Source organism: Parasteatoda tepidariorum, chromosome 2 (genome assembly GCF_982258835.1).
Source record: "Parasteatoda tepidariorum strain Cologne lab strain chromosome 2, Ptep-v5.0, whole genome shotgun sequence".
Classification (NCBI taxonomy): Eukaryota; Metazoa; Arthropoda; class Arachnida; order Araneae; family Theridiidae; genus Parasteatoda; species Parasteatoda tepidariorum.
In genome coordinates, this window is record NC_141756.1 from 75,382,985 (window position 1) to 75,410,368 (window position 27,384).

General features: G+C 28.9%; 1 protein-coding gene across 1 annotated transcript in view; it reads right to left on the reverse strand.

The window, feature by feature from the left end:
- LOC107440064 (syntaxin-binding protein 5) overlaps positions 1–27,384 on the reverse strand; it is a 340,660-nt gene that overhangs the window by 162,164 nt on the left and 151,112 nt on the right. Inside the window, exon 3 of the mRNA XM_087157536.1 lies at positions 15,239–15,322. The gene's annotated coding sequence lies outside the window, so the exon portion shown is untranslated. The remainder of the gene's footprint in view (positions 1–15,238; positions 15,323–27,384) is intronic.

Sequence of the window (27,384 nt, forward strand, 5' to 3'; positions counted from 1 at the left end):
CTGAACTCCACATCGGAGTTTGGTAATTCTTCTTTCGGTACTTGAATTGAAAGAAGAATTTCCTTTTTTTCCACAATAAAAGGAAAGTTTATTTAAAGTTTAAGTTTTAATCAAACTTTCTTTTTTCAGAAACTAATCTTTTTATCTCTTGAAAAAAAAAGAGAATTCTACAGGTATTGTTCTTAAACCTTGCACAGTTTGAATGCTGAAATTAATCGATATTGGCTTTTATATTTATCGTTCTTAATGTATTTATTAGATAATAAGATCATTTTGTACGGATTGAGTAATTTATGGAAATATAGTGTGTTTTTAAAACAAACTGTTCTGAATATGACCATGATGAGCTTTTTAAAATAAGTTTAATTAATGTGCAAAACGCAAATTCTAATAAAAGAACCATAATATTTTGGATCTATTGAAGTACTTCAAATCGAAAACCATCTTAATTATACATATTAAGTAAATAATTACGTATTAAGGAAAGTATTAAGTAATTATAAGCATTAATAAAAAAATTAACTCGTAATATTGTTAAAAAAGGATTTTTGTCAATTATTATAACACTTTGCAGCTGAAAACTAATTGTATTTAAATAATATACAATAATTTTTTTAATGTATTTTTTAAAAGTAGATAGTTATTACAGTAAGTAGATATTGCGAATTGCACAAAGTTTTAATTTAGCACTTGCTTAAAATGGTAAACAATTAAATAATGAAATGAATACAGGTTATGAGGCAATAATTCAGAGCATTAACTTTTAAAGGAAAGCTTTCATAAATGTATTGTGTACTATTCAAGTACAATTATTTACCACCTGCTTAGAGCTAGAATAACTGATTTCCGTCTATTCTCTCATTATTTTGAATTGATTGTCTTCATTTAGTTTATTTTTCTATTTTAAGAGCTTGTAAATTTGTTGCATTCCGCTATTGGCAATATTTACTTATGGTAATAATTAACAACTGTAAGAAAAATACATTTTCAGATTTAACTAATGATATTTAATTAAATTCAAATAAATAAGCTTTTTTGTCTGATTTAATTACTTTACATTTGAACTCCACAGGAAAAATACCTCAACCGTATTGAAGGTTAGTTCTCTGACTCATTAAGATTAGAAAATCTACTTATAGGAACAAAAGTTATTAGGGTACTCCATTTTTCTATTTCGATCTCTAAACACCGAAGTGATCCAAATTAAAATTTAAAAAATATTAAATTATCAAGAATGAACACAAAAAACATGAAAAGAGTAGAAAAATCTACCATTAGATCAAAAGTTATTAAAGTGTTCCGTTTTTCTATTTTCTTCTCTAAACAGCGAAGTGATTCAAAAATTAAAATTATCAAGAATGAACAAAGAACAAGAAAAGAATAGGAAAATCTACCATTAGATCATAAGTTATTAAAGTGTTCCGTTTTTCTATTTTCTTCTCTAAACAACGAAGTGATTCAAAAATTAAAATTATCAAGAATGAACAAAGAACATGAAAAGAGTAGAAAAATCTACCATTAGATCAAAAGTTATTAAAGTGTTCCGTTTTTCTATTTTCTTCTCTAAACAGCGAAGTGATTCAAAAATTAAAATTATCAAGAATGAACAAAGAACAAGAAAAGAATAGGAAAATCTACCATTAGATCATAAGTTATTAAAGTGTTCCGTTTTTCTATTTTCTTCTCTAAACAACGAAGTGATTCAAAAATTAAAATTATCAAGAATGAACAAAGAACATGAAAAGAGTAGAAAAATCTACCATTAGATCAAAAGTTACTAAAGTGTTCCGTTTTTCTATTTTCTTCTCTAAACAGCGAAGTGATTCAAAAATTAAAATTATCAAGAATGAACAAAGAACAAGAAAAGAATAGGAAAATCTACCATTAGATCATAAGTTATTAAAGTGTTCCGTTTTTCTATTTTCTTCTCTAAACAACGAAGTGATTCAAAAATTAAAATTATCAAGAATGAACAAAGAACATGAAAAGAGTAGAAAAATCTACCATTAGATCAAAAGTTATTAAAGTGTTCCGTTTTTCTATTTTCTTCTCTAAACAGCGAAGTGATTCAAAAATTAAAATTATCAAGAATGAACAAAGAACAAGAAAAGAATAGGAAAATCGACCATTAGATCATAAGTTATTAAAGTGTTCCGTTTTTCTATTTTCTTCTCTAAACAACGAAGTGATTCAAAAATTAAAATTATCAAGAATGAACAAAGAACATGAAAAGAGTAGAAAAATCTACCATTAGATCAAAAGTTATTAAAGTGTTCCGTTTTTCTATTTTCTTTCTAAACAACGAAGTTACTCAAATATGAAAAACTATGAAGAATGATCAAAATGAACATAAAAATTACATGAAAATCTACTTATTAGATCAAAAGCTATTAAAGATTTTCGTTTTTTCTATTTTACCCTCTACAGAGTGGTTCAGAAATAAGATATTATGAAGAATGACATTTCAAGTTTTTCGAGGTGAATATAATTCATTTCGAATATTATATATGATTCTGCATCAAGAATAAAAAGGAAAAATAGAAATATTGGGTGAAGTTGAATTAAGGCAACGGAATTTTACGCATCTTAACCGAAACGTTTTTAATGGCAGCCAAATAGTTATTTTGGAAATACATCTAGATTCTCCGTACTCTCTTGCGCTATTTAAATTAACCTCGATACCAATATTAATTTGCTATAAATATTTCGAAATGTAACAAATACTTTTGCTATTTTTTTGCATGCTTTCGTGTTTTTGAAATGGCAATCGAAATTTCTAAAGATGATGTCTCAACTAAGCCAGAGTAATCAAGTCTCAACTGGAGCTTGACAGCTACGAGCAGAATTTAGCTCCAAATCCAATTTATTGTCAATCAAAATTTCGACTACTCTCCGAATAACTAGGAAACTCAAAAGTCTGTGTTGAGAATAATAGGTGATGCGCGCGGAAGACTATACAAGTTTTAATTGTATAATAATGCAAGTTATATATTTTTGACTTATAACAGTACAAGTCACAAATATTTTTAAAATGTTGTAGGTAAAATTTTATCGCCAATATATGATTATATTTGAGCTCCTTCCAACATGTAATACACGTACAAAAAGCTAAAAAGCAGAAAATACCAATGAAGCAAATGAAGTAAAAAAGAAAAAATATTTATAATTTCGCCACTCTTAAAACAAAACGCTATTATAATAAACTTCCTTCGCAACCAAAAATTCTTCCCACGTCTTTAAGGGGGAAATAATTCTGTTTTGATCACCTTTAAAACAAGAAATGTATGGTGCATCAAATTAGTGATAAACTTTCTTTCACAACCGAAAATTCTTCCTACGTCTTTAAGAGGAAAATAATTCTGTTTTGATCACTTTCAAAACAAGAAATGTATGGTGCATCAAATTAGCGATAAACTTTCTTTCACAACCGAAAATTCTTCCTACGTCTTTAAGAGGAAAATAACGCTGTTTTGATCCTCTTTAAAACAAGAAACGTATGGTGCATCAAATTAGTATCAAATAAACTTTCTTTCACAACCGAAAATTCTTCCTACGTCTTTAAGGGGAAAATAATTCTGTTTTGATAGCCTTTAAAACAAGAAACGTATGGTGCATCAAATTAGTAATAAACTTTCTTTCACAACCAAAATTTCTTCCTACGTCTTTAAGGGGAAATAATTCTGTTTTGATCGCCTTCAAAACAAGAAACGTATGGTGCATCAAATTAGTAATAAACTTTCTTTCACAACCAAAATTTCTTCCTACGTCTTTAAGGGGGAAATAATTCTGTTTTGATCGCCTTTGAAACAAGAAACGTATGGTGCATCAAATTAGTAATAAACTTTCTTTCACAACCGAAATTTCTTCCTACGTCATTAAGGGGAAAATAATTTAGTCTTGATTGCCTTTAAAACAAGAAGCGTATGGTGCATCAAATTAGTAATAAACTTTCTTTCACAACCGAAATTTCTTCCTACGTCATTAAGGGGAAAATAATTTAGTCTTGATCGCCTTTAAAACAAGAAACGTATGGTGCATCAAATGAGTAATAAGCTTTCCTTCACAACCGAAAATTCTTCCTACGTCTTTAAGGGGGAAATAATTCTGTTTTGATCACCTTTAAAAAAAGAAACGTATGGTGCATCAAATTATTAATAAACTTTCTTTCACAACCGAAAATTCCTCCTACGCCTTTAAGGGGAAAATAATTCTGTTTTGATCACTTTCAAAAGAGGAAACGTATGGTACATCAAATGAGTAATAAACTTTCTTTCACAACCGAAAATTCTTCTAACGTCCTTAAGGGGGAAATAATTCTGTTTTGATCACTTTCAAAAGAAGAAGCGTATGGTGCATTAAATGAGTAATAAACTTTCTTTCACAACCGAAAATTCTTCCTACGTCTTTAAGGGGGAAATAATTATGTTTTGATCACCTTTAAAACAAGAAACGTATTGTGCATCAAATGAGTAATAAACTTTCTTTCACAACCGAAAATTCTTCCTACGTCTTTAAGGGGGAAATAATTCTGTTTTGATCACCTTTAAAACAGGAAACGTATGGTGCATCAAATTAGTAATAAACTTTCTTTCACAACCGAAAATTCTTCCTACGTCTTTGAGGGGAAAATAATTCTGTTTTGATCATAACCTTCATTGAAATAATTCGATTTCGCTCACCATTAAAACGGTAAACGTGGTTACATCAATTTATAATGAACTTTCTTTCAGAAATTCTCTCCACGTCTTGAAAAAAGAGAAAATAACTCTACTTTGGTCACTTTTTAAATTAAAAACGTAGGGTTCATCAATTTTATAATAAACTTCTTTCCCTACCGAATATTCTTCCAGCGTCTTTAAAGAAATATATATTGTTACTTTTAAACCGGAAAACGTAAGGAGCATCAATTCCGTACTTAACTTCTTTCCCAACCAAAGCTTTCCAATGTCTACACGAAGAAAAGAAAAAAAAGAGAGATAAAATAATTATATTTCGGTCGCCTTTAAAGTGAAAAACGTAGAATGCATCAAATTTGTAATAAAAAATTTTCATAACCGAAAATTCTGCCAAATAAAGTAAAAGAGGATCAAATACATAATTCAATTTCGATCACCTTTAATACAAAAGGCGAAGAGAAATGAAATTTGTAACTAACTTCTTTGGCAAACAAAAACTCCTGCCGCAAATCGAACCACGTGCTTCTTTTTGATCTGTTTAAAAAATGGTCACAATTTATTCATGCACTGGATTTTTTAGAATGATTGTTTACTGAAATATTTGTTTAGAATTAATGCACTGATGATTATATATTTTTTTAAGAAGGCTAATTATAAAACAGTTTATACAAATGTTGATCTGAGAGCAAAAATTGAAGTAAAGTTTTTTGAACTCATTTTAGTAAAAATATGTCAGTGTTTTACCGCATTTGTCGCTTATTCAAAATGTGTATAATTTTGATTCGATTAATATGCTTCGATTTCTAGATTTTAGGATTGATTGAAAATAATTAAATCTCAAAATTTAGAATTTTAAATATTATTAAAATATAACCTGAAATATTTATGAAAATACATTCAAAACAATTGCACTAATTAATCATTTGTTATATATCTTCTGTGTCGTTCTAATTTTACGAAGAAAATAAAAAAAAACTGTTATTCACGTAATTATAAACTCATTAATTAAATATTCTGGCGTAGAATAATAAAAAAATGGAGATTGCTTGCATATTCCGAAGTTATCCGCCAAGCTCATTTATTATTCCAGCCACAATTTCCGTTTTTAATTAGAGAATTTAAAAAGACTCAAACAAAGTTTCTTACTCTTTTAATTTATGTAATAGCTGAAGTAAATTACACACGTACATTATTAAAGATTTTAATTATCAGTGTAAAATTGAAAACGACATCTTGTTTAAAATAGATTCGATTCATTTCCATTAATAATTCGCGAGATATTAATTAAACTAAATGCAACTTTCCCTTCAGTACTTGAAATGAGTTGAGTTTAATTAAATCAAAACTAATAAAATGAATACTACAATGAACTATTAAATTGAAAAACGAATGCTTTATATTCGATTATGAGTAAATATTTTGAGCTGATTTCGAATAATACTACTATTATTATTAATTAATACCTTAATGACTAACGAGTATTTTGCATTCTTAAACGTTTAGATAGTTTGAGTTGCTTTTCATTGTTGCTTCTATTCATATTAAAAAATACTGTAATAATGAAAGAATATTTTGCATTCTGTTACGAGTAGATAGAGTAAGTTGATTTCTATAGTTACTACGATTATATTAAAAAGCACTATGATAATTATTATCTATAGTGAAAACTGTAATGAAATTATGAGTATTATAAATATTGAGTTGATTTGTAATGTTACTACAATTGTTATGAAGGAATACAGCAGTAACGAACAAATATTTTTCATTTCATTACGAGTTGATAGTTTGATTTAATTTCTATTGTTACTGCTATTATTAATGAATACTATAATGAAAATACTATAATGAAATAATATTATTAATTTATTAGAGTATTTCTATTATATACTAATATATATTATCTAGTATGGTATATATTCGTCATATACTATTTCACTATAAGGAAATACGAATGTCTTGCACTCTATTATGAGTAGATACTTTGAGTTGGTTTTTACGGTTACTTCTATTAGAACTATAACAACAAACGAATATTTTGAACTGTATACTAGTAGATAGTTAGAGTTGATTTTTATTGTTGCCACTACTATTATTATTATTCTATAATGAGTGAAAAATATTTTGACTTTTAATACGGTTAAATCTAATTGTTAGTAGACCTTTATATTCTTTTTATATTAGTAAATTGTAATCTAAACCAACTTATTCGGTGCATTTTTTTTCAGATATAAATAATTTTTTAAAAAAACTAAAATACTAATGTCTCAAACTGACTTTTTAATTTATTATCGATGAAAGTGTCTACAGACGTTCTTAAAAGAGTTAACTGTACCGCAAAAATATTTTCAAATATTCTCTTTTTTAAAAGCAACATTTATGCAATTAAGTGCCAAAAAAAGTTAATGGAAATGGAGCATCCGTACCCATTTCCGATAATTTAACGTTTCCTCAAGTTTTTCTTTCTCATTTCTGGTAATTTAAACAGCTAAATACCCGGATGCATTATGAAATAAAAAGAAAAACGTTTGCAAGCCTGCAGGCGATATTCTTATTCAAAATCGATGCAACATCTACATCGCATTTTAAAATCGTTTGCTTCAAAACATCAGCGTAAAGTAATGTCTTGGCTGAAATTTTCAGTGCTTGAGGCTCAAAATCTTTTGACAGGCTACTGAGTCGAATCATGAAAAACTAAAGGTTTGGCAGTAAATGCGCTGGTTTACGCTTTTGGGCGACCAGGTGACAAAATGTTGATGCCTTCTTTTAAAATCTGTGGTGCAGTGGTGGTTGGAGAAGCTCTTTCATTGGAAGAATACTCCAAGATCATCGTGTACGCTTAACTGAACAAAATTTTCTCTTTGGTTAACTCTATTCTTTTCAAAGGACTCTTTTCAAAGCATGAAAGAGTATTTATTTGAAAGAGAAATATTGTATTTATTAACTGAATATATATTATTATTTTCACACAATTTGGGAATTTATGTTTTTAAAAAAATAGATTCTAAGCCAATCTTTAAAACAGAATCCTAAGAAAATTTATAAAATTGCTGAAAAATGGATAAACGAAATCATGCGTGATTTACTAGCTAATTAATGTGTGATTATTAATTGGAAATTTATCCCCGTTCGACAGCAATATTATTAAACCCTTTTATGTTACCTCGTAGAACGTAGAGCAAAAAAAGTCTCCTTGATATATATATATATATACACTATGCTATAGTATACTACCTACGGTTTTTCTAAATAAGACGAATTTCAAGTATCTCGAGATTATAAAATCGTTTAGTAAAAAAAAAGGAAGAGGAAAATTAAAAAACTTTGGTGTTCAAAATGTTAGCATATGTTGTCCCATACAACATTTGCTAACATTTTGAACAAAAAAAAGGGTCAATTGTTTTTATTTAGCCTTTAAAGGCCATAAAAAAAATTAGCAACTTTGTTAAAATCAACCTGTGCAATTATTTGCTATTTTTGATTAACGTTGTGTTAGTATTTAAAATGCTTTTAGGAGCCAATGTATTTTATTTGTAAGATTTTTTTTCGCCAAAACAAAATGAACTTTTAATGTTATATATTTTTTAGTTAATGATTACACTGGTCTAAATATCTAGTATATATGTATAGTATATATGTACTTATGTATGTATGTATACATACATATATACAAATGTATATAGTATTCAAACCAATAATTTATTAACATTTAGTCATTTAGCCGCTTTTGATACCCGACTTTTCGTATTTGAAAACAGATTTTTTTTCTAAAGTTAATGATATTTTCATTTAAAAGATAATAATAGTTTAAGAATTTAAAAGTTTGTGTTTAAGAAAAGATGTTGAAAAATAACAATTAATATTTGGTAACGAAAAGTTATAATATTAGAATTTAATAAATTTGAAAAATAAATCCGTGAATACGAGTTACGTTGCTAGCCTATCCGTTAGCATTCTTTAGGAAACTGTTTACGCATTGCAGAATTCAAAAACAGTTAAACTCATCATTACACAAATCTAAAGAGTGAGCACCCCTATAAAAGTTTCAAAAATAATAATAATAATGGTACTGTTAATTTTCTTATTTTTATACTGTTTGGCAATCTAAACACTTCTAAACAGCGTCCCATAAGTTTAAAATTGTAGAAATGAGAAAGATTCTGCGTTTTTCGTTGATAGGTACAAATATGTATTTGACATCACAAAAGTGACACTTCAAGATTATATTGGCTGTTAGGTATGGTTATTCGATTACTGGTGATCTACTAATGATAGATAAAACGTCCGATTCACTTCCTATTAAAAAAAATGCTGCAAATTTTTAACACAGAAACATTTCAAAAACCTCTGAAACGTTTCTATGTTGATCCTAAAACATAGAAATGTTTACCAATTTAGAAATATTTTTAGTGCATTTTGACATATCTAAAACTTCTCATGAATATTTTAAAGGCAAAATTACAGAAACACTCAAAAATAGAATTTCGGAAATAGTTCATGGAAAACCAGAATGAAACGTACAGGATGACATTTTAGAAATTTATTTGAAATCATGTTCTTTGTCAGATTTTTTTTAGCTTCCTTCGAAGCGTAGTTGATCCATTTAGTGCTATATGTATGAGGTAATCAATTTTTATTTTTTATTTTTTAGAAAATTACGCTTTGACGAACGTCTTTCTGCAAAATATAAGTAAAAAATATATACCAAATTGTTGGGAAAAAAAGCATCGAAGTGAACATAAAATGTCATTTTATCGGAAACTTCTTAAACTTACTCTTGACATTTTCGACAGTATTCATTTGAGTGAAATTTCTACTGACGTAGAAATGTTATAACAGGAAATTTTATTTGATATATTTTTATATCGACATGAGATTTTTAATAAATATATATTTCATTAATTGTAATAATCTAAACTTTATTTCTACTGATTTAGTCTGCGGGAGAGATGTAAAAAAATGGCATAAAAAAAAACGTCAAAACGAAAAAAGAAATTTATTAATTAATTAAAAAAAAACTTTTTCGTTGGTTCAAAAATTGCATTTTAAGCTTACAGATTTTTTTTAAGTACATTTGTCATACATTATTTTATTTTGAAAATGATTTTATTTAATTTCGTTATTTTATTACAATGATAACCCCAATAAGTGCTAAATTGATAATGTAGTCCTTTTTGATTTTCAAAAACCATTCAAAAACACAATTTTTCAGCTATGTTTAAAAGATGAGTAGTAATTTTGAATAATTTATTTGTATTTAGCAAATATTATAAAAGAAAATTTTCTAAGAATCGCATATAACTTCAGATTATGGTAAATTTTGGCAATTCTCACTGCTAAATATAAAATGTAATAAATTTGTAAATTCAAAAAAAAAAAGAAAAAAAAATCAAAAGCACAATATTTTAGCTATGTTTGAAAGATGATTAGCTATTTTAAATAATTCACTTGTATTTAGCAAATATTTTAGTAAATGCAATCGTAAAATTTTTTTTTCTAAGAATCTCACATAACTTTTGATTATGATAAATTTTGGCATTTCTCACTGCCGAATATAGAAAGCAAGGAATTTGTGAATAAAAAAAAATTTTGCAGGTATTTTAAGGAATTTTAAAATTTGTTTAACGATATTTGATATTATTATACCAATTACATCAAATATTTCGCCAAAATGAGCGACAAAAAATATGTGGCCATGGCAACAAACAGAAAAATAAAAAAGGGACTGGGTTTCTATGTTTGAAAATTCTAAAATTTGTAATAATTCCAAAATTTGTAAATTCTAAAAAATTTGCAATAATCTGTATTTTTTTTAGACGCAGTGGCTGCGAGCATAGAGCGTTCACCATTTTCTAATGACATGACCCAGGCTCGATTCCCAGCTGTGACTAGTTTTTAATAATTATGCTCCTTGCTCGCACCAACCCAACTACAGTAAAAATAAAATCAGGAGTCGACGGGTCATGGGTTAGAATCCCCTATCCGTCAAGTTAACAGTGTGAGCTCTTCGTGGTAATTTTCCACATAACGCAAATGAGGGTTATTTCCATCAAAAAGTCCTCCATGGAGGTGAGTTTGTTCCAATCCTTGATCCAGAAGTCCCCTTACCTTCTGAGTTGGGTTCAAAATTGCAAGTCTACGAAGTTGAATATTGATAGTCATAAACTGAGAATTGGGTCAGCCGTTCAACACTGGTTATAAAATTAATTAAAATTTATTAAAAGTTTACAAGAATCAAGCTGTAGTACCACTTTGGCATATTGGCGATTGCAGTTGGCACAATCCACCAAGTTCAAATATTCTGGCTTTTAACAAGCGAAACAAAGAACCAAAATCATTAATAAAAAATTGTAATCAGGTATTATTGGTTAGACTATTGTTATCTTCAAATTATATTTACTTGGTATACCACTTATTAAATAAAATACAATTGCGATTTAACCCTCAGAAGCACCTACCCAAATGGATCCACCAACAGCAAAAGCTTTTATTTTTGTCAACAAAATGTGAAATATAATTAAATTATTTGTTCTTTAATTATGCTGCCCTTCTGATTCAAATTAATTCATAATATTGAATTTAGAACACTATTTTCAAATTTAATATATATTACTCTGAAATAACCAATTCTTTAACTTTTTAAAAATGTTTCTATTCCATCTAACCAACAATAAACCACTTTGCACAAGGAATGAACATTTTTTCAAAATAAAGAAATTTTGTACAATCTTACTCATTCAATACATTGTTAGTGGAATATCATTATAATGGCGATTTCAATTACCTATGTTCTTTAACCATTAACAGATTACAATCGTTGCACTTTACGTCATGGGTTATTAACGTTACCTGTTTATAATGATTTAATGTATCGTTACAAGTAAATTGTGTAGCTGCCTCTACTTAGTTCGTAATATTCATTGTTAATATGACTACTTATTCCAGTTAATATGACTACTTATTCTACTTAATATGACTACATTCTAAGACTCCATTTCTCATCACTGCAATAATTGCACTACAGTCGCTGGACAAATTGTTAGACGCACTATAAGATAAAATCTTAATTATCAGGTGATACTATACAGTTTTATTGTTTTTACACGTTTGAAACCGGTTTGCACTTGTTTACGTTCGTGTGTTAATTGGTTAAATTAGACGATATATAATGTAAATTCGACGATTGGATAAATTAAAAGATATATTATATAAATATAGAATTTTTATTATATCAGATATTATATTAGTATATTATAGCAATTAGACCAAATTATTAGAAGCACTGTAGTTTTTTAATAATTACATGTTTTGCACGAGTTTATAAGTAATACTTTTATGTTTAAACATACATGTAATGGGTTTTAATGCAGGATATTTTCAATATACTTCCTATTTGTATTTATTTTTAACGTATTACGTTACAATGTTAACCAATTGATACACGACCGTAAACAAATGCAAACTGGTTTCAGTAGCGTAAAAACAATAAAGCTGTATAGTATCACCTGATAAATTAGATTTTACATCAATCTTATAGTGCGTTTAATAATTTGACCAGGTACTGTATAACTACTAACAAATACCACCAAGTAAAGATGCGAACAAGATTAAGCATTCAAAAAAAATCAAGCATCAAAAAATTGCATTAGAATCATCATGATATCTCCTACAAATCATTATAGGATTTTGAATTAGATTTAAACATTTCGGCCAGAAATAATGAATGTAGACAGTATAATTTAAATAAGATCTCCAGTTTAATTAAAATGCTTACAGTGTACTAAGGTACTTCAAAATAAACTATTAAAAATCATTCGAATATGAATAATTTTACACCACATAATGTTTTAATTATAAATTATTCATTTGTGAGGAAACATTTTTCTTTATTTTAAATTTCTTCCAATTCATGTTTTTGTAAATCCATTTATTTTCTAAAACATTTCCTACAATTTTTTTTACCTAGTTTTATCGAAAAAATAAAGAAATAAGAAGTGTATTAGTTTTATTTTCAAATTTAATTCTCCGTATATTTCACGAAATAGTTCACTTGTTTATGAAAAAAAAAGGTTAAAAGCTTGACAGATTAATAGAAAGGCGAATTATTTCTTCATTTAATGGCTTTTTTAGTACGAGTGCAATTAAAGTGACAAGGAACTTAACTTTTCATTGTTTTATTTTTAAAAAGTTAATTTCTTTCTAAGAAAGGAATTTCATGCTATTTTATTTAAATTCTTTTTATTGGAGGCTTTTCGGGAAAAAAGAACGAGCATTTTTTGGAAACTTTAATATTTTCAATGCTAAAAAATTAAAAAATAAAATCGAATTTTCAATGTCTAAAAAAGAAAAATAGTGAATAAATTTTAAGGACCCTATTCTCAAAGAGGCCGATACATAAAGAAAAAACTAATTTACCAGTAATGTTGCAATTATTCAGTTTTAAAGAGGGCAAAAAATACTTCAGCAATTTTTTGTTCATGAAAGAAAAACAATACAAAATAACTAAGTTTATTGGTCAGATGCATACAGGAGAATAGAATAGAATAACCTTGGAAATAAGTTTTGGTTACTAAAATAAGAAATGCAGGTTTAATCAATAAGTCTCTAATTCAAAGCTTTTCTAGCTAAGATAGATATCATTTTAAGAACAAGAGAGTTGGATATAACCAGGTCAGGGTATTAAATCAGGACATGACTAACTGCTACTATTATTTATCACAAGTCGAATGAAACTAGAGTCAGGCATATTACACTTAAGGATAATAAAATTTAAGTGGCACATTACAAAATTTAAGGATGAATAAAAATTACACGGAAATTGAATTCTAAAATAAAAATTTAATCAATAGAATTATCACACATTTCTTCAAGAATAACATGCAAATTACTGGATGCCACCAGATGACAAAGTTAGAACATCTCAACGTCGAGAGTGTAGGAGAGATTATATAAAGAATGGTGGTAAAGAATCAAAATTGTTCACAAGCGTTCTGTAAATCGCTCAATGCCGTAACCCAGAGTTTCCCAAAGTGTGGTACAAGTACCCCCAGGGGTATGGGACCAGTTTATAGGGGGTACCCGTTCTTATGAGAAATATCTTGCAACAAACAAAAATTTAAAAAAATTTTATTTAAAAACAAAGCTAGACATGAAAATGTATGATGACGTATTTTTCTATTGTCTATTTTTGCAGAGTTAACAGTTAAGAATTAGTGGTGCCAACAGCCAGTTGTTATTTTTAACTTTTGTGCAATTTTTATAGTACAAAATATATTCATTTTTTAATTAGTGGTGCACAGCGTTGCGAAAAATTTAGAAAGGGTACGCAAAAGCTATAAGTTTGGGAAACACTGCCATAATCGAATAGTTATGACACCTAGGAAGCATGTGGGTGATTTTTTTTCGTGGAATTATCGGCCACCTGTAATGTGGGAGTACTCAGAAGTATCCGAGGGCAATTCCAAGTGCCCTTGAAAGTGCCCAAAGAGGCGATTGAAATGTCAGTAGTTATTTCAGTACAGGTCGCTCCCAAATCACAACGCTGAATGAAGATCGGTAATTGCCAAAAGAAGCCAATGGAGCACAACAATTGACCTGTCTCATCAGCTTTCTGCAACCCCAGGTAACACAGTTTCAAGGAAAACCATGTACAGACGTTTGGGAAATATTGGTTTATATGCTCGCAAGCTTGTCAGATCACTTATCACTCACGGCAACTCTCTGTTGCCAGCGATTAGTCTAGATTAGAGAACATGCTATGTGGACATCGTCACGGTGGGCTTGCGTGATGTTTTCCGACAAGTCCAGGGTTTTCTTACAGTCTGATTCATGTTGGCCTTTATATGGAGAACGTCAAATACCCGTTACCACCAGGATAACATCATCAAACGAAACTATTACGGTTGGTGCAGGATTGCTTGTTTGAGTTGGAATTATACTGTGCTAAAGAACAGATCTGCATCGGAACCATGACAGGCCAAATTTATCGGCACATCATTCTGGAATAACATGTTTTTAATGGTGCAACTGACGCAGAAATTCTGTTTATGGATGGCAATGGAGTCTTCAACGAGCGAAAATCGTAAACGAATGCCTTCAGTCCAAGGATATCACCCGTATAAACTGGCCAAGATTCTTACCTGACTTAAATTCGATGGAGCATAAGTAGGACATGCTTGGGTGACGAGTTGCAGCCCGCCAACTACCTTATAAATGTGCACTGAAACTTCGTTCGTTCGTGAAGTTCAACTCAATAATTTGATGCTCATTATGCCTGAGTGTGGGAGATTTACAATGCATTAAACATCACACCAACCATGTAATATTAAGCTTTTATTAAGGAGATATTTTTAAAAGTGCTCTAGGGAGCAAAAATTGTAATAAAAAATATCTTAAAAGTAAGAAAGCATTTTGAAAATGAAAAAAGAAAATTCTAAGTCCTTAACTAATGATTAGTCAATGTTGCACTGTAAAAAAAAATTCAGGAATGTTCCTGGTAAATAATGGCTGTAATCGGATCTAATTTGTATTAAAAAACGAGAAACTTAAAAAATTAAAAAGCCTACCCACTTCCTGGAATTGAACTAGAATCGTTTTGAAGCAATTGAAAACCTTCCAACTAAAAGTCAGTAACTCTTCCAATAAAGTTTCTGAAACAAATCAGAAGTTTATATTAATAATTTAGAAAAGCAAATTTAATTAGAAAAATTTAATTTTTTCTACCTAGTCATTAAATAAGACACTACATAACAACCTTTCTTTCAAAACTTGATGTTTCTAAACTCACAAAAATGATACAAAGAGCATTCTTTCACTAAATTCTTCAATTATTCATAATTCTTTATTCTAAAATTTAATTTTTATTCCATGTTAATTACAAATATAGTATACTTAAAATTTCTAGTCACAAATAACTTATTGAAAACGTATTTGTAAAACAAACTAAACTCAACAAACTTTTTCTACTGTAAAAACTTTTCAAACTAATTATGTATTTACGTATGGAAATCTTTGAGTAATAGCTTTCAAAATTAGGCAATTACTATTCAAAAGAGAAACAATTTATTCCGGCATTTAATGAATGAATTTGAATTTTTATGACAGGAGAAAGTTTCTGAATGAATTATGTAACTTATTATAGGGTCCAGTGGCTAACAATATAACGCAGTCATTCTGCTTTCCGGCTCATTAATGAAAAATAATTATAGTTTGACATTGCTTTTTATAAATAATATTGAGTCAAAACAATATATTAAATCCATATGAGATATGGAGAGTCATATATCCTAGGGGATCATCCATATATAATTGATTTATTATATATTTAGGAAATTTCTAGTAAAATTAATATTTAGAAAATTAAAATTAATATCTAGTAAATTAATATTATATATTTCGGATATTAGGCTAAGTAAAATTAATATCAAGGGGTACAAACTTCGGACTGCACTCTAGACCAAACAATTGCGACCATATTTCCCAGATCTCGGCTACCCCCTATAATTTGGGGGTCAGAATTTCGAGTCTGTCGAAAAAAAGACATGTTTATTCAGAGAAAGTACGTTTTAGTGTCTGATTTCGTAACTTAAAATATCATCTGCACTAATTAATTAGTGTATTTGAGGTGAGGTTACCTTATTAAATTTTTTAAGGGGTGTCCGTTTTTTATTTCGCACACTGTGCATGAAAGTGACTAAAATTCAGCTCATTATTATTTCGCAAATATAACAACAAAAGCTGAATATTTGAAAAGGAAATTGTGAGATCATTTTATTTTTCACGGTACACGAAAACGCCGAAAATGCGACTTATCACTATTTCGTAAGAATAATATTGCATCTCATTGTACTAACAACGCTGATTGACGAAGTTTTATTTAATAATTTTATTCCCTTCTCGAATTCCGATTTACTGACGCTTTAGAGCAGAATTATTATCAAGCACATTTTTCATACTTATTTCCTTATTTTGTATTCATTTCAGTTTTAAATAAGTCAAAATAAATGTGCATATTTGGCATTTCTCAAATTTATTGTTATGAAATAAAGCATGAAACATCGCTATCTTTTTCTATGTTGAATATAAAATCTTTTCTAAACATGGCTCTCTTACATGCAATAATTTTTAAAATTTGCAGTTATTTAGTTCTAGGAAAAACAGTCATTCACCATTAGACTTTCTTTAGCATAAAATATCAATTACTGATAAATTTTTATATATGAATTCAAAAAATAAAATTCAAACTATTTTTTTGGATTTTATATTTTAGTGCAAACATAATTTTGATCATTTCAGCAGGTTCTTTTAGTAACTATTAGACTATTTTTAATATTTAAAAACTACTAAAGTGTATTTTTGCTTGTAATTAGAGAGTCAGAAAAAAATATATAAAAGAGGCGCTGGTACCCCATCTGCGTCCAAGGGTTGAGTCCTATACTGTTCTTTCCATAAATTCTTCACTGTAATAATCATATATGTTACAAAAATTAAAAAGTCATTAATGTTTCCGATTCAAATGTCGTTAATAATTTTTTTAACTACATTAAAATCCATTATCAAAATAAAACTAGTTATGTAGCAAAATAAATGATTTTATCAGCACTATTATAATGCAAAATATGATTTGAGTTCACAGAAAAAGTGCTTTGTGAACGTTTCTTTATAAAGAGATATGCTCCATTAAGTTTGACATTTAAATAAATGTCTGTCTTTTATGCATTGATCTTTAGGTCCACACAAACTGAGTTCAAGATCATCAAAAGAAAAGACGTTATTGTCGCAGCTGCCTTTGTGTGGCAATGTCGGAATATTTCAGATAGAATGACCGCTGACTTTTTCCACCCACAGATTCTTACAGCACTGAACATTTTTTTTCTTCTTCTTCTTTCTTTATTCATTGGTACATGTAGTTTATTTATTTGGAGAAGGAATAAAAGAAGCCCTCTTCGTCTGCTATACAGGAAAATGTACTAGTAAATAAAGTATTATAATAATAAATATATTTATATAATAATGATGCATAATAGCATTTAGGGCGTTAATACATTGGGTAAAGGAATAAAGGAAACCTCATTCTTCTTAGATTAATAAAAATATTTAATAAGTTTATTTTAGATATTCAGGATACATAAAAAATTTGGGGGTATTTATTTGGTAAAGAAATAAAAGAAACCCGATTTTCCTTTTATATGGGAAAATTTATTGGCAAAATTTATTATAAAGTTTATACATTAATGATATATATTAATATCATTTCAGGTGCTAATTTAATTGGTAGGGGAACAAAGTAAACCTCATTCCTCTTTTATTACTGAAAATAAGTTAGTAATTAAACTATTATATTAATGAATGTATTAAGGATGCATAATACTTTCAATATTTTAATTTATTTTTAGAGAATAAAAGAAACCCTATTCTCCTTTCATTCGAGGAAATAGGTTAGTAAATAAATTATTGTAACAATAAATATATTAATATTGCTTAATAACTTTCAGTAATTTAATTTATTTTGAGAGAATAAAAGAAACCTCATTCCTCTTTTATTCGGGAAAATAAGTCAGTAATTAAACTATTATAGTAATGAATATATTAAGGATGCATAATAACTTTCAGTATTTTAATTCATTTTGGGAGAATAAAAGAAACCCTGTTTCTTTTATTCGAGAAAATAGGTTAATAAATAAATCATTGTAATAATAAATACATTAATGATGCTGAATAACTTTCAGTATTTTAATTTATTTTGAGAGAATAAAAGAAACCTCATTCCTCTTTTATTCGGGAAAATAAGTCAGTAATTAAACTATTATAGTAATGAATATATTAAGGATGCATAATAACTTTCAGTAAATTCATTTTGGGAGAATAAAAGAAACCCTATTTCTTTTATTCGAGAAAATAGGTTAGTAAATAAATCATTGTAATAATAAATACATTAATGATGCTGAATAACTTTCAGTATTTTAATTTATTTTGAGAGAATAAAAGAAACCTCATTCCTCTTTTATTCGGGAAAATAAGTCAGTAATTAAACTATTATAGTAATGAATATATTAAGGATGCATAATAACTTTCAGTATTTTAATTCATTTTGGGAGAATAAAAGAAACCCTATTTCTTTTATTCGAGAAAATAGGTTAGTAAATAAATCATTGTAATAATAAATACATTAATGATGCTGAATAACTTTCAGTATTTTAATTTATTTTGAGAGAATAAAAGAAATCCTATTCTCTTTAGAAATCCTATTTCTTCTTCTTCTCATTGGCACGACAGCCCAGGATGGGCCTTGGCCTTCTCACCAAGCCTATGCCAAGACATTCTTCCCTTAGCCAAGGTTCTCCAGTTAATTATCTTTAAAATTTGTAGGTCCTTTTCAAGGCAGTCTAAAAATCTTAGGTTTGGTCGTCCTCTTTTTCTTGTACCTGTTGGCCTGGCACAGAAAACTTTTTTGATTGTCCTGCTATCCTCCATTCTTATAATGTGTCCTGCCCATTTAATCCTTTGAATTTTGATAAATTTAATGACATCAGGTTCTTTATATGCTTTGTAAAGTTCCGTGTTTGATCTTCTAAACCAGGTACCGTTTTTACTTATTCCACCAATAGTAAATAAATCATCGTAATAATAAATACATTAATGATGCTGAATAACTTTCAGTATTTTAATTTATTTTGAGAGAATAAAAGAAATCCTATTCTCTTTAGAAATCCTATTTGCTTTAGTATTTTTCTCAACATTGTAAGAAAATTATATTGCTCTTTCATTTATTGAATTATTGCGACTTATTTATGATTGTAAATTTTACTCGTAATAATATTTCATGAAGTTTGATGTTGAGCTTTTTACACAACAATTTGCCTAAAACACATTTTAACAAAATAAATCGTTAATAAAGAAAAGAAGAAATTCACTTAACTCAGATTCCAATGACGGTAAATATGATCAGGTATTTTCTGACAAGAACAACATTCATTGGTTCTATTTATTTGTGAAAGTAAGTTGAGAGCAGCATTCAGAAGCACAACGGCCGGTAACGGCTATACCGTGCCAAGCATAAACAGTATTTTGTAATCTAGGTGAACTTATGAAGTGGTGAAGTAAGTCTGACGAAAAAAGGAGAAAAGAATGTAAAAAGATTACTGATAGCACCTCGAAATCACAGGATTCATATTTAATTTGCAAATGCAAACATTCTGAGAGATTCTTGTGTTTTATAATTATAGAAAGAGTTTCAAAATTATTTGTTGAAATGAAAAAAGAAAAAGACACCAGTAATGTTCATAAAAGAGAAATAATTTTTAAGAATATTACCCCCATACTTAGAAGTATTTAATCGGATTAAGCTCAAAACAGCATATGTTACTTAATACTAAATGGTTCAAATGATCATAAATGACATTTTATTTTAAAAAATTTTACAAATTACGGGTGAATTTAAATTTGCCCTTACAGGTATTAATTTACTAAAACCTGTGTCAGAAACATAGCCGTTATCCTAGTCTTCTGACGAAGTTAATATGCTTTTGATTATGCCTATGTGTTGGTTAAATGTTTGTGAATACCCTCAACTTAGTGAATTAATGAGTAAAATTTTGTGAAATTACTCAACTTAGTTTTTTTTTAAATCTATTTTCCCACTTGGGTAAACTTTGTCTATTCTCCAGAAAGCATTTGGGTGGTTAAAACAGCTCATTGGCTTTCGAGTATTCCGTAAAATGTTAAGGCTATTGGAAGCAACGTTAGCAGATAGAAGCAAGAAGTGTTTTCTTTTTGTAATAGTTTATCATCTTGAGAATTATTGAGAATCTATTGAAATTGGCGAAAGATCCTTGAACTGTTAAGCAGGAGAATTTAAAGTTGTGGAATTTTTTGGGAACCAAAACCGTGGAATCATTGTTAGGGAAATTATTTTAAACATTTATGATTTATGCTGGTTTCTATCTGAGAGTCAAAAAGTAGTTTTACAATTTTACTTTTCCCGAAAAAGCGTGCGAATTCACCATTTCTCTGACCAACAGTGTTTTCATAATTCCATTTTTAGTTCTTTTCCGTTATCGAAAGCAATTTTGAAGAACATCTTTTCAGATTTTTATTTCAAACTGTTTAATCATATTACGTAACCACACATTTGTTATTTTTTTCATTACTTTTGATGAGGATAAACAAATATTTTATAGCGAGTATCTAACAAATTAATGATAATTTAGTATAAATATGATTTCTAAAATTAATAAACAGTAATAAATAATTTTTTAAACCATTTTCAAGTTTATTGTTTGCTTATTGTACTTGCGGCAAGGGTAATATTTCACAAAAATTGACTTAAGAGGAAAACATTTAATGGAAAATATCTAAAGGTCAAAGTTAGCCCGATTGCATAGTTACTTTGTCCACTAGAGCTTTGAATTTTAACTGAAACAAAAAAAAATATTATAAACGTCATAAACCAACTCTGCCAGTTAAATTATTTTCTTTTTACCAACTGATAGATCAACACGAATTACGTCTTTCCTTCATAATATTTTCAAGTACTACCTGAAACAACGAAGATTGAGAGAAAAAATCCAGAATCTAAGCAACGAAAATGAAACAAAACAAACGTGTGCCCGACAATAACATTTAAACAAAGAGGTGGCTCATATAAAAACGATTTCTGCACTTATTTTCTGTTTTTTCTGTCAGTTTTCTTTTCGAAAATTTTCAGTTTTTCCGTTCGAAAATTCCTTATATCACCATAAACACAAACTCTTAAGGGCCCTTAAAGTTTCAGTAAAACTATCTGTCTGTCCCTAAATCTTTCCTGTTCTTGTTGGCAATTTCTTTTTTTATGCCACGCATTTATACATAAAGGAAAATATATGAGCAATTGCAAATATTTCTCAATTTTTTTGTAAAAGAAATTTACCTTTACTGAAAAACAATTTGACCTTACACTGCTATTAAAATAAGAATAAAAAAAAGACTCAATTTTTATTAAAACGTCCTTGTTTCGAAGATCCTCACATGAAAAATGGCCTCGTCAGTTTTCATAAAACATATACTTCGATAGAAAGAGGTGTTGCCAGAAAAATAGACACAATTTAACAAATCACCACAAGCAGTAGATATTGGCATGAAACTGAAAACTCCCATAACTAAAATTAACCCCGTTTACAAAAAAAGGAAAGCGGAATTTAATTGGGCAATTCTTCTCCGACAAAAGCTTAAATCCCTGAGTTAATCGCTGACCAATATCTCTCTGTCCAAATAGTTGTCAGGTCCTTTTGTTTGTTCGCATCAGAAATAACCTTTTCAGGGACAGCGGCCTGCGACAAAACTCCCATAACGACATTTTTAGACTTCTGCTGTTCTTTCTTGAACCGTTGCCAACTGAAGTATCGGAAATTCTTTCCGCGGACTTTTCGACTAACTGTGCCAAAACGTAAGTTTTCAGCAACGTAGCGGTGAAATACACATACCTTAAGTAGATCACTGCATCTTCCGTTTTGACCCGCTGGCGGCGTTTCGTTCTATTGCTGCTGCTGCTTCTTTTTTTTTCTTGTACTGAATGCAGAAATGTAAAAGTCATGTTTTGCAGCTACTTCTTTAACTATTTTGGATGACTTCTTTCTCTGGAATTGTTTCTGCTTTTGGCCACTAGGATTTATCTGTCTTCGCTAGATAGCGGAAAGGTTGTCGATTTGAATCTTTTGAAATATTAGAATGATATAAATGAATGAATATTTTCTCGAAACTTCTTTTTCATTCTGAATTTGCTTAAATCTAATTTTTTCTGATATAATACAGTTTCATTTTCTAAAAGTAAAATAAAATTTCACTTTAAATTAAAGTTATTGAAAGACAATAGAATCCTACTTTTCTTTAATTTGCTAGCAGTATTTAATTGTTGTTGCTTTTAATGCTCTTCTGACAGAAGTCATATAATCAGGTTGTTGACATTTAAAAGTATTTCATTAATATGTAAAATATAAATTTAGTCGTATGAACCAAAAGCTTCATGTAATAAAAAGTGTGCAAAACGAAATACAGAACATCCTAATATCTTTTGATCTAATGGTCGAATTTTTACGTGCAAATGATGCAATCTTAATGATTTAGAAGTCTAAACTTAAATATGCGAAATTAATTTACATAAACGGTATTTTAAAATGCAAAAGCACATAGAAAAACATACTTTCTCCAGATAAACATATTTTTTTCCGAGGGATTTATATGCATAATCCTATATACGAGGAATAGCAATTATCTGGATTATAAGATGTTAATAGTTTTGTTAGAAGGTCAATAAAAAGCTTGAACCAAAGAATATACATAGGAGAAAAATGCTAGCTTCGATAGACATATTGTAAACCGGGTGCGATACATATATGTATATAAATGCAAAAACAACATTTAAAGGCGTAGTAGTAGTGTTTTTTAAACCTCGCTTTTACACCCACCTCTCCTTTCTACCACTACTAGGATTGAGTAGAATATGAAGAGTTTAGTCTTTTAATTTATTGTTCGTTTGTTCTGCATTTTTGCACTATTTATAAATAGAACTGCACTATTAGTAAATTATTTCTCTGAGAATACATTTATATCTTCCATGTTTTAAATCTGATAAAATATTTTGAGACAGAAAGAAAGAATAAAATAGCGGTTGGCGGGAGACAACGTACTCAACTATACATGTAGAGTAGTCCAACAACCGGTTTACTGGTGCCGTACCTCCTGGCTGTCTCTTTATTTTTAAGCGCATGCGCATGGTCTTAATACATATGATGCTCTGCTATATCTGAGTATGTCTCACACTGCAAACTCCAAATTATTTTTCTGATATAGCAAACCGCCCCGAGTAGTTCCTATTAAATAAGTTATTTCTTTGAGAATACATTTATATCTTCCATGTTGATTAAATCTGCTAAAATATTTTGAGACAGAAAGAAAGAATAAAATAGCTGTTCGCGGGAGACAACGTACACAACTATACATGTAGAGTAGTCCAACAACCGGTTTACTGGTGACGTACCTCCTGACGTCACTTTTTTCTTAAGAGCATGCGCTGGATCTTAAAAAATATGATGCTCTGCTATATCTGAGTATGTTACTCACACTATAAACTGTGAGTTATTTTTCTGATATAGCAAACACCCCCGAGGAGTTCTCTGCCATAGTTACGCTTTCGAAGAGCTGGACTTCTTCTCTTTTCTATATTCTTTATTTGAACTTCCTAACGTATAATGTACAAAAAGTTGCCTGGCAATGATACAAGAATTACAGATACTAGCGTCAAAAATTTATATAGTAAGACGCTTTGATCGGCTTATTATAAAACTTAGATAAGGCAATTCAGTTGTAAAAGCTATATTTAGCGATGTTATGGAAGCAAGACTTCATACATATTATATGAATTAAAGATAATACTTTTGAATTGCATTTTACAATATAGCATTAATTGGGTTGTTGAAGAAAGTATCTTTGCGCTTAATATAATAGTTACAATGAACATGTGATCTTTAGTAACAATCACAATTTCTCTGAATAATATCTGTAATCAGTTGCAGTCATTATCGGTTTTCGAAACCGGCACACGACTCTGATTGGTAGATACTTATAATGCTTCAAGCTGTACTGAATATTTAAGCTACATAAATTGTCTTCTGTAGTAAATGGATTAAATATTAAATTACAATTGTAGTATGAATAGCTGTGGAATTTTTCTTCTTCTCAATGCTACACAAATGCGGATAATTTTTCTTTCAAAATAAGTCCTCCGCAACGACTTAGTCATTCCTTTGTCTTTTGAGTTAATTTAAAATTATACGCTGATTGAGATAAAACTGTCATTGATTGAAAGATGGGATATTACTAAAGTAAGTACTAAAGTAAAGTAAGTAGTAAAGATGGGATATTACTAAAGTACTACTAAGATGGGATATTTGTTAAAGGTTATATGTGAATAATAATTTCAAAATATTCGTTGAAAAAGTTGATAATGAGAATTTATCTGCAATTCGACTAATAAAAGAACTATGTCTGCTGTTTATTGAGTTTTAAATTCTTACTTCAGTTTTTTGTTATTCTTTGAAGCAAAAAACGTCATTGTATTTGTCTGTAATGTAATCTATGAAAAGATCTTTTTGAATGGGCAAAATTAAATGCTAAATAAAAGAGAGAAACTTTTTAAAGTTTCATGATTTTCTTTACTAAGTCTTTTGCATTTAATAACATTGTTTTTTCTCTATTTCAATGTTGTATATGCTACTACAATTACATCAGAAATTATTGTTTGTCCTTTGTGGATAAGCAAATATTTTTGCTCTACTGATAATACAATAAATGGAATGTATTGTACTTTAAAATTCTCGACTTAAAAGCATAGCTAATTTTTTTGGGTCATAATTTCAGATAGAATTCATAAAATATGTCATTGCATTTAGAAGCATTACATTGTCTACAAGACTTAATGACATTGAAAATAAAACATGATTTAAAACATAGCATTTGTTATTATAGCAATACAGTATGAGGAGTGAATAGAATTCTGATTGTTCTGGAAAATCTAATGAGCTGTAAAACACGATTCGCAGAATTAACTCCATTTAAGACTATCTCAGGGAAAAAAAAGTTAAAAACCAAAGTTGAAAATCCCCTCAACATCCATTCTTTCGGAATAAATTATAATCATTTTTTTTTTCTTTTTTTTTATTAATCCAAACACTTAGGCATCATCCCATCTCCAGTCATCTGTCCCTTTATAATCGTGTGGGCGAGGTGAACCTAATGAGGCCCACAGATTCGGTAACGAAAAGAATCCCTTCTGTTTTCTCAGACGCCTAAGCTTCTTTAACCCAATTAATTCCGATTCTTTGCTCTTTGTTCATATGAGGAAAGAGAGAAAAAAAGGGAAAACTTTATTTTCCCTTTCTCTCTTCTTTCCCAGACAGTGCAATGGGGAAAAGATTCCTTTTGTCTGGAGAAAGAGTCGAAGGTAACACAAAGATAACGGGAATGGAATGTTTTGAGAAGTGAGGGATATAACAGAAAATGGCGAAAAGGGATAAACCAAGTGAAGTGATCCTTTCCTTTTCTTCCTGCCTTTCCCTTCATCAACACGGGAAAGGTTGCAACAGATAAAAGAAATATCATTCCCAGTTTTATTCCAGATATTTTTATAGCAGGGTGGGAATTTTTTGAAACTTTTGTGTTTGTAAGTAAATGTTTCTAAGCTTGAAAGGGAAATTGCTCGAAGATATTTTTAGTAAACGCTTTTTAAGTTCTCTTTTTTGGAGAAGGTAACGATTGATACTCTTTGGCTTGTGTCAAGTAAAAAGTTGCAATAGTTTTAAAATTGCTTTGGTCGATGATCCGTACTGTAGTGATATTGAATGTATTTTTTAAAGTAAATCAAAATGAAATTCAGAAACTTTTAATCGGATTTTCCTTTTTATTGAAACGCACTAATATTTAAAAACTATTATTAACCATACAGAGGAAATTTCTTTCGGGGACAGACTATAACAAGACTCTTTCTTATGACTGTCAATATAAAGAGGTATTTTATGTCTGTGCCAGTACTGTTAAAACAAGCTGTAAGTGGCATAAAAATTCATCAACTATAATCTGATATTTTAACTGCGTCGCCAATACTGACTTTAAAGCACTTTATCGAAAAGCTGGGTGGATAAAAGTTTTAAGGTGTATTTTAGTATGATTTAGTAAATTAGCTTTGAAATGAAATAAAGAATGTGCCCTGCATTTGTTTTTTTATCTGGCTGTTAATTTGCCGTCAAATGAAATGCTTTCAAAGGTTATTCGTTGACTGTTAGTTTTAAAGTTTGTACCTTAACAATACCAAAGCAAATAAAGAATATGCCCTGCATTTATTTGTAGCCTGGCTGTTAATTTGCCATTAAAAGAAAGACTTTCAAAGGTAATTCATTGACTGTTAGCTTTAAAGTTTGTACTTTAACAATAGCGAATAAGGAATATGTATTGCATTTATTTTTAATATGGCTATTAATAGCCGTCAAAGAAAGGCTTTCAAAGGTTATTCGTTGACTACTGTAAGCTTTAAGTTCATACTTTAATAATAGCAAATTGTTAAAGGATATGCATTGCATTTACTTTTAGTCTAACTGTTAATTGCTGTCAAAAGAAAGACTTTCAAAGGTTATTCGTTGACTGTTAGCCTTAAAGTTTGCACATTTTTATTAAGAAATAAAAAATTGCTCATTGCCTTTATTCTTCATCCAACTGTTTTTAATTAGACCTTAAAAGAAAGGCTTTCTAATGTTAAGTATCAACTGCTGGTTGCTAAATTAGCTTGGAAGCTTCTTTCACTACGAAAATACTCGAAGATTGCGGCCTTAGTATGTTCATTTGCATAGATGTGAAAAATTCGAAGTAGACTTGATAAAGAAAATTAATGTAATATAATTAAATAATACTAAAAAAATTTTTACCTCAAAATCTTAATTTTTTTAAAAATGTTACTCTCACATCTTCTTTCATTTCAATTTTCTTGCAAAATATTTTCTTTAAAGTACACTTTAAAACACTGTGCTCATATTTTCTATAAAATATTTAGATATTAAAAGTAACAAATACTCTGAATAGTTTACTTTACAATCAAATTTATCACATAATTATAACGTAGAAACTGTTAGTGGGAAATACTTCAAAAAGACGAGTTTGTTCCTTAATTAATTCATGCCGAATTAATTTA